Source organism: Nyctereutes procyonoides, unplaced genomic scaffold, assembly GCF_905146905.1.
Source record: "Nyctereutes procyonoides isolate TBG_1078 unplaced genomic scaffold, NYPRO_anot_genome, whole genome shotgun sequence".
In the NCBI taxonomy this organism is placed as follows: domain Eukaryota; kingdom Metazoa; phylum Chordata; class Mammalia; order Carnivora; family Canidae; genus Nyctereutes; species Nyctereutes procyonoides.
This window is the reverse complement of record NW_026575122.1, coordinates 33,875,466-33,889,048: the sequence shown is the minus strand read 5'-3', so window position 1 is coordinate 33,889,048 and position 13,583 is coordinate 33,875,466. Positions and strand designations below refer to the sequence as shown.

The following is a 13,583-nucleotide window of genomic DNA, read 5'->3' as shown; positions in this document are numbered from 1 at the left end:
CCGTTTTTTCCTTCGTGGAGCTAATTAGGGAATATTTTTAGGCGAAACAGAGTCATTAAAACATATAAAGATTAGATAGATGGCAAATAAACATTTAGAATAAAACAATAAAATGAAATATCATGTTGCCCATTTGTAGGTTTAGTTTTAGGCATCGCACAAGGTGATTAATTTCAGTAAAGTCTTATAAAAGTCCTGAGTGATTCACGCCTCCAGGCGTAAACCATCTTCAGAGAATCCAGAACCATGAAGTTGAGAGATTCTCCTTTTCTGGGCATTAGATACTTCTGGATTTAACCCAAAGCTTACACTGAGTCATCAGAGATCTGCATTTTCTTTCAAAAGAAATCAGCCAAATTATTTTTACTTCGGGACTCTGGTATGGGGCATGAATGTGAGGGAGACAAATCTTTTTCTTTTGTTTTCCACTTCATCATGAACATTCAGTGCTATATATTCCCTCCCACAACAAAGGCTAAAAGTTTAACCGAAGAGACCTAGTCATAAATTCATACCATCAACTCAAAGTTTAATTATGTAAGTTTATGGTTTTTCCAGACCCAGCCTCAACTACAATTTGTCTTTTGATACCCTATGATCCATTTTATGTCCTGTAATGAAGATACATTCTTTTATCTTCCCTTTCTTGGGAAGCCTCACTTCCACTCCTATTTCCATCTTCTTTTGGGAAACACTGGTCCCCCACCACACCACAGATGCAGGTGAGAACTACGAACCATGACCATTCATCGGCAGGTCAGAGGTACATGCCACCTGCCCCGGTATTTCCTGAAGCTTCTACAAATTGGAACATACGGAAAAGAGACAAACGATCCTTCTCTGGGTCCAGGCTTCTGGTTGAGTCTGAGATCCTAGTGATCTTGGAGAGGAGATCTGTAGAAAAACATTTTGAAAGGAGTAGAAATGAAAGCTAGAAGAGAGACTTGAAAATCTCCGCACCCCTGTTTCCAGTGACCCCAGGGACCAGCTAGGCCCTCTGCCATTCCCTTTGGCCTAAATTCTTTCAGGTTGCATTTCTGTCACTTGTAGGATGAAAAGGGCCTTAAGGAACACAGCCCCTCTCCCTGATTAACACAATCCCTCCATTAAGGGTAGAACAAAAAGGTGAAATCTCAGTCACATCCATTTCTCATTTGATGAGCAAATCTGGCAAAAAGTGTATTCGTTCTAGGAGAATCCGAGCCACCGGCCAACCGAAATTGAGAGCAAGAGGTGGAAGGAAGAAATGTGGATCCACTCCTCTGGTGCCATCACAGGGGCAACATGACACCCAGTGGCTACCCTGTGGGCCCCATAGGCAGACCTTCACACGCTGAAGCCCTTCCTTGCATTCCTGGCTCCTGGATCCCGATGAGTTCACCAGGGTGACCTCACTTTGGAGAGCATTCAAATGAAAGGAAGTGCAGTGTAGGTGAGTCAAGGGCAGAGGCGAGACTCCCTCCTCTCAAGTCCAGTTTCCAGGTGGAGGAAGGCAAGGAGCGAAAAGATTCCAAAACCAGCTAATTTTTTTAGGCTGGTAACCAATGACTGGGCTCCCTGTGGAAGATGAGCCTTGAGGCCCCGAGGCCAACTCCACAAACAGCTCAGCCACTCCCCCACAGCGCTCATATTTTCACGCTGCAATAACAGCCACTCCTTTCTCTGGTTTGGGTCCAGAGCACAATCCCTCCCTTCTCTAATACCAGCCTCTCTGTAGTGAGCTCATGTCCTCCCTCTCCTCTCTCTCTTCCTCTCCCTCTGACTCACAGTGCTCAAAGCTTCAAGAAACAAAAACCTGTTGGATCAGCCAGGCTAGAATCATCAACTTCAAATGGGCCAACCCTTCTGTGAAAGGGAATCTTACTTTCATTGTTAGCACCAAGGCTCTAAGTTACTTAACTTGGTCGTGAAAAGTCGGGAACCTGACTTGTTCTTTAATGGCAAAAACAATGATGCTATAGGTCTTGAAAAGGAAGAGAAATAGACTGTTGGGTAAAAACAAAGTAACTCTTGCCATTTCGACATTTTAAAAGAAACGTCATTCATGTAGTTTTGAAATTGGATCACGAGGACATGGTCCCTTTACCTTGATCCCAGTTTTTTGACGTGGTTTCTTGACTAAGGTGTAAACTCTTTCAAGGAAGCAAAATGCAAAAAAGGAAGATTCATCGGTCGAGGACTCGAGTACAACTTGACCACACTGATCTTTATATATGAAGCACCAAGCATGGTGTCCAAATATTTTGATTTTTAAAAATAAATATTTATAGAATGTATAAATAGAGTGATTTGCCAGTAGAGATCATAGAGTGATTTGCCAGTAGAGATCATAGAGTGATTTGCCAGTAGAGAACTAAGAATCAGAATAAAGATTGGTCACCAAATATTTTAGAAGTAAGGGAGTCGTGATTACCCACATCAGGAAACAATTGGCTAAATCTTTCTCAGAATTTTTTATGAAAATCTGGATTTTTAATCTCCTGTGTAGGAAAAAAAATGATTTTTGCCTTAGGTATCAGGAAAAATAGAAAATATGTGGAGAAGGGGGAGAGGGTGTGTCTCCTTCATTTCCAAGCACTATCCTTAAAATCAGGTTGTCATTTTATTGCCTGCCTCTCCCAGACTCTGGCCAATAGAATCAAGCAATTCTTTTTTTTTTTTTTTGAATCAAGCAATTCTTGACAAAGACCAAGATTAAACTCATTTTGTTTCCAACCTAATGGTGTCTTTTGAAGCTTTGGTACATATTTCTTATGATAAATATTCTTAGTTTTGTGCAAGGGAGCAGAGAAAAAAGAATTTGTTGGAGGGAAAAAATAAATCCTGGTTCTAATCCTGCACTAATCATCAGGCAGTCTATAAAACAAGGTTTAATCAAATACATTAAATATAGCAATATTTTTCAACATCATTGTCCTAACTGGCTGGTGAGCTTTGTGGATGGTTTCAAGTGGTTTGGCTAGATTAGCTTTCAATGACATGTAATGAATACTCACATGGATTTCTTTGCCCCCACCCCTTTCTCCCTTTGGGGCGGGGAAACATATTCAACCTTTCAGACATTTAACTCTCTATGAACTATCTCCATACTCCACCAAAAGAATAATGACCAGGAAACATAATCACATGGCTAAATTCTGTCAGTATTTTGCTGGATTCTTGGGAAAATCATTCCCACTAACTTGGTATTGAACAAAAAAAGATTCCAAGAGAAAAGTTCGTGGTTCACAGCATATCCTGAGCACCTGAATAAAGATGTAGAACTACACTGTATCAGCCAGTTTACTAAGTGTTGGACTTTCTTATATTATGAAATGAAAGCCTCTTTAACTATCTTTAGCTCTTACTTTATAATGTATTGACATGGTCTTTTCTGAGAGGGCTCACTTATAACAATACTGCTTGTGAAAAAAAAAGAGAGAAAGATAAAAAAATCAAGATTGAGAATCAGAGGTGTTCATGTAATTAACGGAGATTGGGTAGGGAGTCAATAATGGCAGAGATGGGATTTTAAATCAAGTCTCTCTGATCTGAAAATCTGCAAGTTATTTTGCTGTGTTGTCTCTCATCAGATAACATGGATGAAATATGTATGCAAGATCTCTAAGTGTTTTTTTAACTCTTCTGACACACTTTTTGTAAGACTTGTGAGCATTTCCACAGCCAGTGTTTGGTGTCGCATTAAGAACACAGTGCAACTCCAGGAGAACCCAAGCAAATGAGATTCCAATTTGTCTTGGGTCATTCAGCTCTCAATTCTCCATATCAGTCTAAAGTGGCAAAAAGCCTGACAATTCTTTTCTATTCACTTCTGGAATGTGTTTTTGTATTTTGAGAACGAGTGCTTTCCTTGTTCCAGTAATTCACACCAACCCAAATGTTTTCAATGAAGCCAGGCTGTGAAAGAATGCAAAAAGAAGCAAAGAAACTCCCTGTGATTGCTCCTGACGCATCCCTGCTCACTCCATTTCACAAACAGCTGGCCTCAACATAAAGCACCATCCCAAATTTAGTATAAAATTTATTTTAGGGAGTCTTTCATGTCTTATCATAGTCTAGCTGTATAACAGTATGGGCTTTTAATTTCCTTTTCTAAAGTATTACACTATTCAAAAATTAAATCGAAATGATTCTTCAGAATCCCCTGGTCTCTTTTTTTATTTGATGAAGCTAGGAGTTCGCATCCACTCATCAAAAGTGGGGAAAGCAGAATGGGAAATGAATGCAACCTCCATTTATATACAGCATCACAACACAAGTTGTGTCTTCTAAGTCAGCTGAAAGGGGTGCCATCTTCGTGAGCACGAAAAATGCCAACTGCTTTCAAATTTCCTGATAAAGGTTTTCCATATGTGATTGCCTTTTGAAGAGAAAGAGATGGAGAGCACTCCAATCCCAAGAAACGTAGTAACTTAAAATATTTGCATATAACATACTTTCTAAGAAGTCATAAAGGTTAACACGGAACAGTCTACATCAATGAAGAGGAACAAACTATTGATAAAACAGTAACGCAGGGGAATCTCACAGACATTGTGTTAAGTGGAAGAAACCAAGGACAAAGAGTATATACTGTATGATCCTGTTTATATGAACCCATGCAAATAACTCGAAACAGTGGTTTTCATGGTGTAGGGGCAGGGAGGAGTACTGACTAGGAAAGGACAGGAGCTTCTGGGTGCCAGAAGTATCTTGTATTCAACCTGGGTGATGGTTATGTGGGAATTAATATGTATTATGTACATAATAAGATATATTTTATAATATAATTATGTAATAAGATATATTTTATACAAATATTTCATATATATATGGAAAGTCATTGGGCTGTGTGCTTAAGATCAGTGTTAAGTTCTTCCTCAATGTATTTATATTTATAGTTCAATAACAATGTTTTTTTAAAATTTTATTTATTTATTCCTGAGAGACACAGAGAGAGAGAGAGAGGCAGAGACACAGGCAGAGGGAGAAGCAGGCTCCATGCAGGGAGCCCGACGTGGGACTCGATCCCAGGTCTCCAGGATCACGCCCTAGACTGAAGGCGGCACTAAACCACTGAGCCACCCGGGCCGCCCACAATGTTATTTTTTTTAAGTATAGCCCAGCAACATATCTGAAAGAAAAGTTAAATTCACATCTTGAACATTACTGATGATTTGGTTTTTCTGCAGCCCAGACTTTATTCAATGGTACTTACCATAATTCCTTATCTACAGTTATGAAAACCAAAAAGCTATAAAAACCAAGGTTTTCCAACTGACCTGAATTGATATGAAGTTATTTAACACCTCTATTTATTCCACATTCCACCTAGTGCAAATATCCATATGCCTCGTTGTGGAAATGTTTGATTATACAATGCTACCCACACCCCTATGGCGATGTTACACGATATAAGTACATGCAAGAATGTTCTAAATTTCTAAATGCTCATGAACCCAGTGGTTTCAGATAGGATATTGTGAAGCTTATGTATTTGAAGCTGTCTTTGGAAAGGTTTAACTAGCACACCAGACCTGTGACTTTGGATACTGTTGCTTAAGGTGAGGCTAAATTTATTTAAGTAACCTGTGGGCTAAAATAAATGAATAAATTAAATAAATAAATAAATAAAAAGTGGTTCACAGCAGGAATTGGAAAAGTGGCATAGGAGTGACTGCAGTTTAGGAAATATCTTTCCAGCATGTTCACAAAGATTTCAACATGCCCATACAGAAGACCAAATCGTCTACCTAAGACAAAAGATGAGGACATTGGCTTTCTTTGTACCTTCCCAGCACCAAGCAGGAACTTGCACGTAGCAGCGCTCAACAAGGGGTTGCTGGGTTGAACTGAACTTCCAACACCCCTCATGCTTTGACTTCTGTTACATACCATCCCTGAAAAGGAAAAGAGAACAGTTTGAAAAATAAAGCTGAAGACCTAGCACTTTGGTTTTTGTGGTTGATTGTAAGAAAATGTAAACCCACATCTTGGTTTCTACCTTTTAACTTTAGAGCACGTCTCTTATCTGAAGCCCTCAAAGACCCAAGTAAATCACTAAATCCCTACTGTTTATTTTGTCCTTCCAAGAATAGAAATCTTGCAAACCAACCACATGAAATTCACCACTGACTCTAGGAAAAGATTCGCGATTAGCTTTTTTTTTTTTCTGACTCTACTTTGCACTGTAACTTCTGATCGGCTGCTTTCGTATTTCTTCCCTTTATTCCTCTATGTTTTCCCCATGGCAAAGAACTCATCGTCTGTATTATGCCCACATGTATTCCGGAAGCACTGAAAATGTTTGCCTGGTGCTTCTGTATCAGTTTCGGGACCATCATAAATCAGCAGCCTGTGGACTGAGGTGCTCAGACTGAAATCGTGCCTTTGAAAACTGCGTAGCATCACTCTCCACCAGCAGCTGCAGCCTTTTATTAATGGCTGAGGAGACTTTCACACCTCTTTTTAAATCCAGTGCATTTGAAGTAATAAAACAGGGAGCAGTTTATAGGCAGGAAATATTAAAATATTTAATTGCTTTTTTTCTTGGCAACAGGCAGACAGCCTTAAGCTTTGCGAGCCACATGCAGAAAGGACACCTGCCCATGCTTGAATGGACATGGAAGAGGGGATTGCTAAATTGGATACATCTGTGACCAAAATGCCTTTAAACCCACATCAAGCCCATTTTTATTATTAGTTCTAGCCGTTTCCCATCAACTACTTTTCATTTTCTTTTTCTTTTTCCTTCTTCTTGTCTAATTACAACAAAACGCGGAAGAGCATCAATTAGTTTTGTGCTCAAGATAATCATTTTAGATTCCCTAATCTATCTTGAACACAAACAGTGCACAGATTATACTTGAAAAGTTTTCCCATTGTCCAGTCCTAGAGTTTATAATCTAGAGCTATGTAGATTATAAATCCTTCTCAGAGAAAATGGGATTTAAATGTTGAAGTACAAATAGGGTGGATATACCTTTTGATAAGTTGGTTCATATGGTGGAATAAGGCAGCCTGAGATCAAGTTCTCACTCTGCCAATTGCTAGTTGAGTGCCTTTGGATGGATTACGTAGCTTCTCTAAGCTTCTGTTCATCATCTGTAAAAATGGAGAGAGTCAACAGTGCCTCTTACATGAAGAGGTTGTAGGCGTTATAGGCGTTAAACGAGATGTCAAGCATTCGGTACCATGTTTGGCACTCTGGAAGGCTCTAGTGTTAGCTATTCCTTTATTACAATTCAGTTTACAAAGAATTGTTCCCAAGGCAAAAGAAGATATGGCTAAAACCTTCCGTTAACAACTGAGAGTAGTACAAGAGTACTTACCAAATTTTGTGTTGGGTTTCTGTTGCTACCTAACAATTTTCACAAACTTAACTACTTAAAGCAACATTCATTTATTAGATCACAATTATACATTCAGAAGTCCAGCAAGGCACAGTTGGGGTCTCTTCTCCAGCTACCACAAGGCTGAAATTAAGGTGTGGGTTGCATTGAGTTCTTGTCTAAAAACTCTAAGGAATAATCTGCCTTGGTGTTCACATGACTGTGGGCTGAATTCATTTCCTTGCAGTTGCAGTTCTAAGACCGCGTTTCCTTGTTGGCTGTCAGCACGGGGCCTCTCTTATCTCTTAGAGGTCATTCTCAGTTTCTTCCCTTGAAAATCCCTCCTTCTTCTAAGTCAGCAACAGAGAGTGTCCTTCATGTTGAACCCCTCTAACGCTTTCATTCTCTCTGACTTCTGCAACCAGCCACAGGCGACTCGGCTTTTAAAGAGGTCCTGGCAATCAGATTAGTCTAACCCAGATAATCTCCTTATTTTAAGGTAAACTGATAAACAACCTTAATATCATCTGCAAAAATCCCTTTGGCCATGTACTCTAACGTCATCATGAAGTAATACCAGGGAACAGAAATCATGGGGGCCAAAATACTAAAAATGTAGTATTAGGAGTTGAGATGAAAAACCATATTTCATATTTTAAGGCAGAGCTGGGAAAGAATGTAGCAGCCTCCTAACCACTCTATCTGGTCTCCATGGGAGAATATGGGTGGAGGAGTGGTTTTGTGGGGGAAGATAATTGTTGCCAAATGGCTTCTGGGATAGCCAGTAATTTACAGAGACTATTTTAATTCTTCCTAGCCCACCTGTATGATTCAGCTACATTAAGCAAGAAAAGAAGCCCGGTTTGTTGAGTAGAAAGTTAAGAAAGAAAAAAATATAGAAATGGCACCAGTCACTTGTTCCCTCAGTTATCCACCACTGGTCCCAAGGTAGAAGATTTTCATCATCTGTTATTTCTTATTCAGTCTAGTCCAGGATGATGGAGGAGGATAATAATGACCTGTCTCTGTCAGTTGAGCTCTTCCTCCCAGATATCTGTATGGCTCACCTCTGCCCTCCATTCATTCAGGTCTCTACATAAATATCATCTAATTACGGGGGACTTGCTGGCCACCCTTAATAAAAAATAAAATCTCCCATCCACACTTCAGTACTCCTTGGTCTGCTTACTTTTTCTACACAGTACTTTTTGACAGAAAGTGTGTGTGTGTGTGCGTGCGTGTGTGTGTGTGTGTGTGTGTGATTGTCTTTTAAGTAGAATATAAGCACCAGAAAATCAAGGCCTTTGTTTATTTACCGCTGAATCAATCTCTTTCTCTCTCTCTCTCTCTCTCTCTCTCTCTCTCTCTCTCTCTTAGTGTTTGGCACATAGTAGGCACCAGTAAATATTTGTTAAGTAGATGAATAAATGTAGGGATGAAGGTCAGTTGCTCAGAAGATTGATCTTGGCTGGAGAAAATTATGTGGGAAGCATCAGAATAAAAATATTCAAATCATAAGAGTAGAATTTTCTCAGAGGAGAATACAGAGTTAGAAAAGGTTCCTGTGGAATTCCAATGTTTACCAACCTCTGTATGATGATATAGAGAAGAATCTGCAACGGAGTGTGTGTGTGGGGGGGGTGGTAAGGGATGCAGAAGAAGCAGCCACAGAGTGGAAGTCAAAGAAGCCAAGTAGGAGGTGGAGGATCATAAAAGAGGGGTCAGCCATGCCAAGTGCAACTAAGAAGACAAGTAGGACAAGTCCTAGAAAGTCTTCATCGGTTTTAGCAACCAAGATGCCATTTGTGGCCCTTATTGAGAGCAGATTTGGGGGAGGCGTGAATATTAGAGGCAAATTTCCATGGACTTGAGAATGAAACTCAAGAGAGAAGGAATAGGACAAAAGCAGTCAAGAGAAATACCTAGAGGGATGCTGGGCTGAGGAGAGTTGTTTTTCTTAAGATGGTGGAGGCTTGAACAAATTTAAAAGTTGGTGGGAAAGATACAGTAGAGAGGAAGAAGTTTAAGATAAGAGAGAGCAAAAAAAAAAAATCAATACCAGGAGATCTCTGAAGTACAGGAAGGGAGGCTTCCTGAAAAAGGAAGCCTCCTCTGACCTCTCCCTGCCCCTCTTCCTCTCCATCCTCCACACTACAGCCTGAGACAAGTGTGCAAAGGTCTATTACTGAGCTTATCCAGTGGAATTGTAACTCTGTTTCTGTCACTGTAATGCCAGTAGGCCATGAGCTCCATTAGGAGAGGGACAGCTTCTGATTCATCTTTTTATCCCCAAGAGCTGGCACAAAATCTAGTACATAATAAATACTCGATACCTGATGAAAGAATGAGTGAATGAATGAATAGACAGAGAAGTAGATTTATGGACTGATGGACTCAACAAATATATATTGAATGCCTACTGTGTGCCAGGCTCCACTCTGGACTCTGGTAATTCAGCAGTGAAAAACACAAAGCCCATGAACAAGTGAATTGAGGGAAGGACATAAAAATGTGGGGGGGGGGGGATAAAAACAGACTTCAAGCAAATGAAACATGAACGAAGCACTTCACAAATTCAAGAATGTTGACACTTTAGGAAGGACACCATGTCTCTTCACAGACAAATTTTTTCACATGTGAGGAGATAATTAACTAACCACTTATAAGGATTTATTAGAGTCTTACTTCTTCATTTCCTGATTTTTCATAATACTTGTAATCTATGAATCACTTGCTTGAATTTGTCTTTCTCCATAAACTTTCAAAAGTGGATTGCACTGGTCTTCCAGTTCTCTACCAAAAGAAAGACATAGAACAGAGCCAAGCTTTCATGGCACAATGAGGTTAAAAGTCTTGACTGTGGCTTATCCCAGGCACCTTCCCATTCAAGACCCCCATCATCATTACGATCTCCTACAGAGAGTAAATGGAAAAGATGGGAATGGAGGTGGGGAAAGAGCCATATGGACATTCCCTTGCAGGACAAAGACCACTAAAGGCAGGGTTGAAGGAAATATTGCTCAAACATTCCCAAATAAGAATGCCTAGATCTGAGTCATTAGTACACATCCAGGAAGACCCTGAGCCTCATAGATAGGAGGGGCTGAGGCATGAACTCACGACAATACATCTGTAATGCCAAGAAGCCATTCTAGGTTACTTATGCAAGCAACACAAATTATCCAAACATATAAGAGACATGGCAGTCACTGTGGAGCGCTTAAGAATCCACATTCTAAAGGCTCTTAGATATCAGGTTTCAAACACTTGTTTACTTTTTACCCATTTCCTTTACTGTGGGGCCTGTTTTCAAAATTAAGAATTGAATCCTTTGTTGGCTCTTTTTCACTCTGAAACCCAGTTTCTTATCTTGGTTTGGCCCTTTAAGTTTGTCCAATTATCTCTTCCCCCAGAGATAGTGGCAATTGAATGATCACTTCTACCTAGATTGCTCCCAATTAATTGGTCATGAGCTCAGACCTTCATTGCAATCTTCTAGCCGGATATTTGGATGTTTCTCCAATACCACAAAGCAAACATGCTGAAAACCAAACTCATCCTATTCCTCAACAAAACCAGTTCTTCCACCCAACTTCCCAGCTTCTATTAATGGTGCCGCTGTTCTAGGAGGTAAATCATCATTGACCCCTTCCTCTTTTTATCTTTCCCTTCTATCCATTCATAAATTCCATGGAAAGGTTCTCTAAGACCTATTCTCAGTGTATCATCCCCATTCATCCTCCTCAACATTTCATCCTTTTATTCAGTTTCCACTGTAGCTCAACCTCTTGTTTCTCCTCACCTGGACTACTGCAAACACTATTACTGGGGAAGAACAATTTCACAACCACATACATTTGGATTTAAATCTCCATTTCATCTCTTTCTAATTATACGATCTTGCAAGATTTCCCCAAACCCTTGAATCCTCAATTTACTCCATAAAATGGCCATTCATTTCAGGAGTATATAAAATAAGTTAAAGTGCCTAGTACATAACCGCTCAAAGGATCAAAGACTCTTCCAGCAAGAAAATGTTCTGATCATATCTTTTCTATACCCATAAACCTCAAATGACTTCTCTTTTTTCTACAAAAACAAGACTCAGCTACTTATGTGCCCTCTGCAATATCACCCAAGCTACTTTTCCAGCTTTCACCTTCCAAACTGGCCCTCTCGATCTTCCCCAAATAGATCCGTGTTTTTACTATGTTTATCTTTCCATCTGATATGATTTTCCCATGAATCCCTACCAGTCAAAATTTTACCTGTCCTTTAAAAGACAACTCAAATGCTGTCCTCTCCATGAGGTCTAATTCTGATATCAAAATATGTGTTCTGCTGGGCAAGCATCCAGGTCTTGATTTTGGCTCAGGTCATGATCTCAGGGTCGTGAGATCAAGCTCTGCATTGGGCCCTGCACTGGGTATAGAGTTTGCTTGAGATTCTCTCTCCCTGAAAAAAAAAAAAAAGATTCTCTCTCCCTCTCTTTTTGCCCCTCCCTTCATCTCTCTCTCTCTCTCTCTCTCTCTCTCTCTCTCTCTCAAAAAAAAAAAAATGTGTTCTGCTTTTGAATCCCCACCTCACTTCCTTAATATCTATATTAAGGAATTTATCCTATTCTGCTTTAAACTAGGCTTTTAAGCATCTTTGTTTTATTCTTAGCAGAAGACTGCAAACCGTCAAACTTTTTGTTTACCTCTAAAGCCTAGTACTTTTCGCTTCTTTGATACTCAGAAAATGAGCTGAATTGGTTTTAAGAACAAGTCCCTCGAAGAGTAGCATTTATCTGTTAGAATACAAATTCAACAAGGGCAATCATTTTTATCTATTTAATCAATGATCTATCCTGAGTACCCAGAACTATGCTTAAAACGTAGTGACTACCCAAAAACTATCTATCACATGATCATAATCCAAGATTATCCTTTGAGCCATGAAAAAAAATCCATTGTAATCCTTTTTTTTTTTTAAAGTTATGCCAATTAGAAACACTTAAACTCTGCAGAGTCTCATCATCCCCTCTCAGGAACATCATATCATGTATGATTGACAGGACCTGGATTACCAGGTGCCCATCCAGAGAGAACATGCAAAAGAAGAAAGCTTGGCCTACATGCCCTTGGGGGCCCTTGACCAAACAGGCTTCTTTACAGCTGCCTGATACGCTCCAATTGCCCAATATGCACCTTTCTATCTGGCTTAGACACCAGGTCTGCAATTTGGCAGGAGCATAAATTAAAACCCGAGAGAACAATCACAGGAACGCTGGCCTCTGAAGTCAAGGCCAGCCAGCAGTATGATTCAGGCCCTGATGGCGCCTCCCTCTGCTTCAGTCAGAATCATTTGCCAGCCCGGAGTCAGAAAAACACTGCTCCATTGCTGGCCAGGATCCCTAGGAAGGCCACAGTCTCCATTTTACTGTGACAAAGCCTTAAAGCTGTGCCTGTAGATCTAGCCTGTTAGCTCCCTGCTGTGGTAGTCTGAGCAGAAAGAGGGAGTGAGGAGAGCAAACCCTTCAACATCACACAGGCCCGGCTTCTGAGCGTTGGCTCCATCAATGACGAAGCAAAGCAGCTGTGGGCATAGCCTGAGCCTCCTGGGTTGCAGGTCCCTCATCTCAAAAATGATATCCACCTAACAGCATTGTTGGGAGAATGGTAATATATGTAAAGCGCTAAGCCCTAGTGATTGCTATTGGTGTTATTACTATTATTAGATACGAGAATCAAAGAGAGTAACCACAGAGATTAAGTCAGCACTCCTAACACAGTCCTGAGAATTCGGCTTTACTCATTCTCTAGAATAGGTCTCATTCATCCCTCTCATAATGACAGATTTCTAAGAAAGTAATCAAGTGTCAATACCAAGTTCTCTAACACGTACTAATAAAGAAAACTTGCAAATGAATTTCAGGAACTTACCTCTGGCAGAAAGTTCATTGGATGAGGGTAACCTCATCATCGTCCCTTATCCTCTGAACCTCAAGACTCTTAATGAACAGTCCCCTGAAGGTCCCTGTGCCTCTAAGTCACTGCCACCCACAGGATTGCCCCTCTTCTCAGTAGTTTGCCCTCATCACACCCTACCACCACCACCACCACCGCCACCACCACCACCCTCCCTCAATCATCCTGATGGCTCCCTAGCACTTACTCAAAGCCATCCCGCCCTCATTCCTGTGGCTACCAGGCCCCAGTGAGAGGAAGGGCAGAAGAGACACTTATTCACCTGTTACCCACTGCTCTCACTCATTAGATAAGTCATGTCCTT

At 40.4% G+C, this 13,583-nt stretch overlaps 1 long non-coding RNA gene across 1 annotated transcript; it reads right to left on the bottom strand.

The window, feature by feature from the left end:
* Nucleotides 1-557: 557 nt before the first annotated feature.
* On the bottom strand, nucleotides 558-13,283 carry LOC129516970 (uncharacterized). Its single transcript, XR_008665911.1, has 4 exons — nucleotides 13,235-13,283; nucleotides 6,962-7,083; nucleotides 5,770-5,879; nucleotides 558-894 (listed from the first exon to the last, which is right to left on the bottom strand). It is a non-coding gene; the product is annotated as an uncharacterized LOC129516970 (long non-coding RNA).
* Between the last annotated feature and the right edge of the window lie 300 nt (nucleotides 13,284-13,583).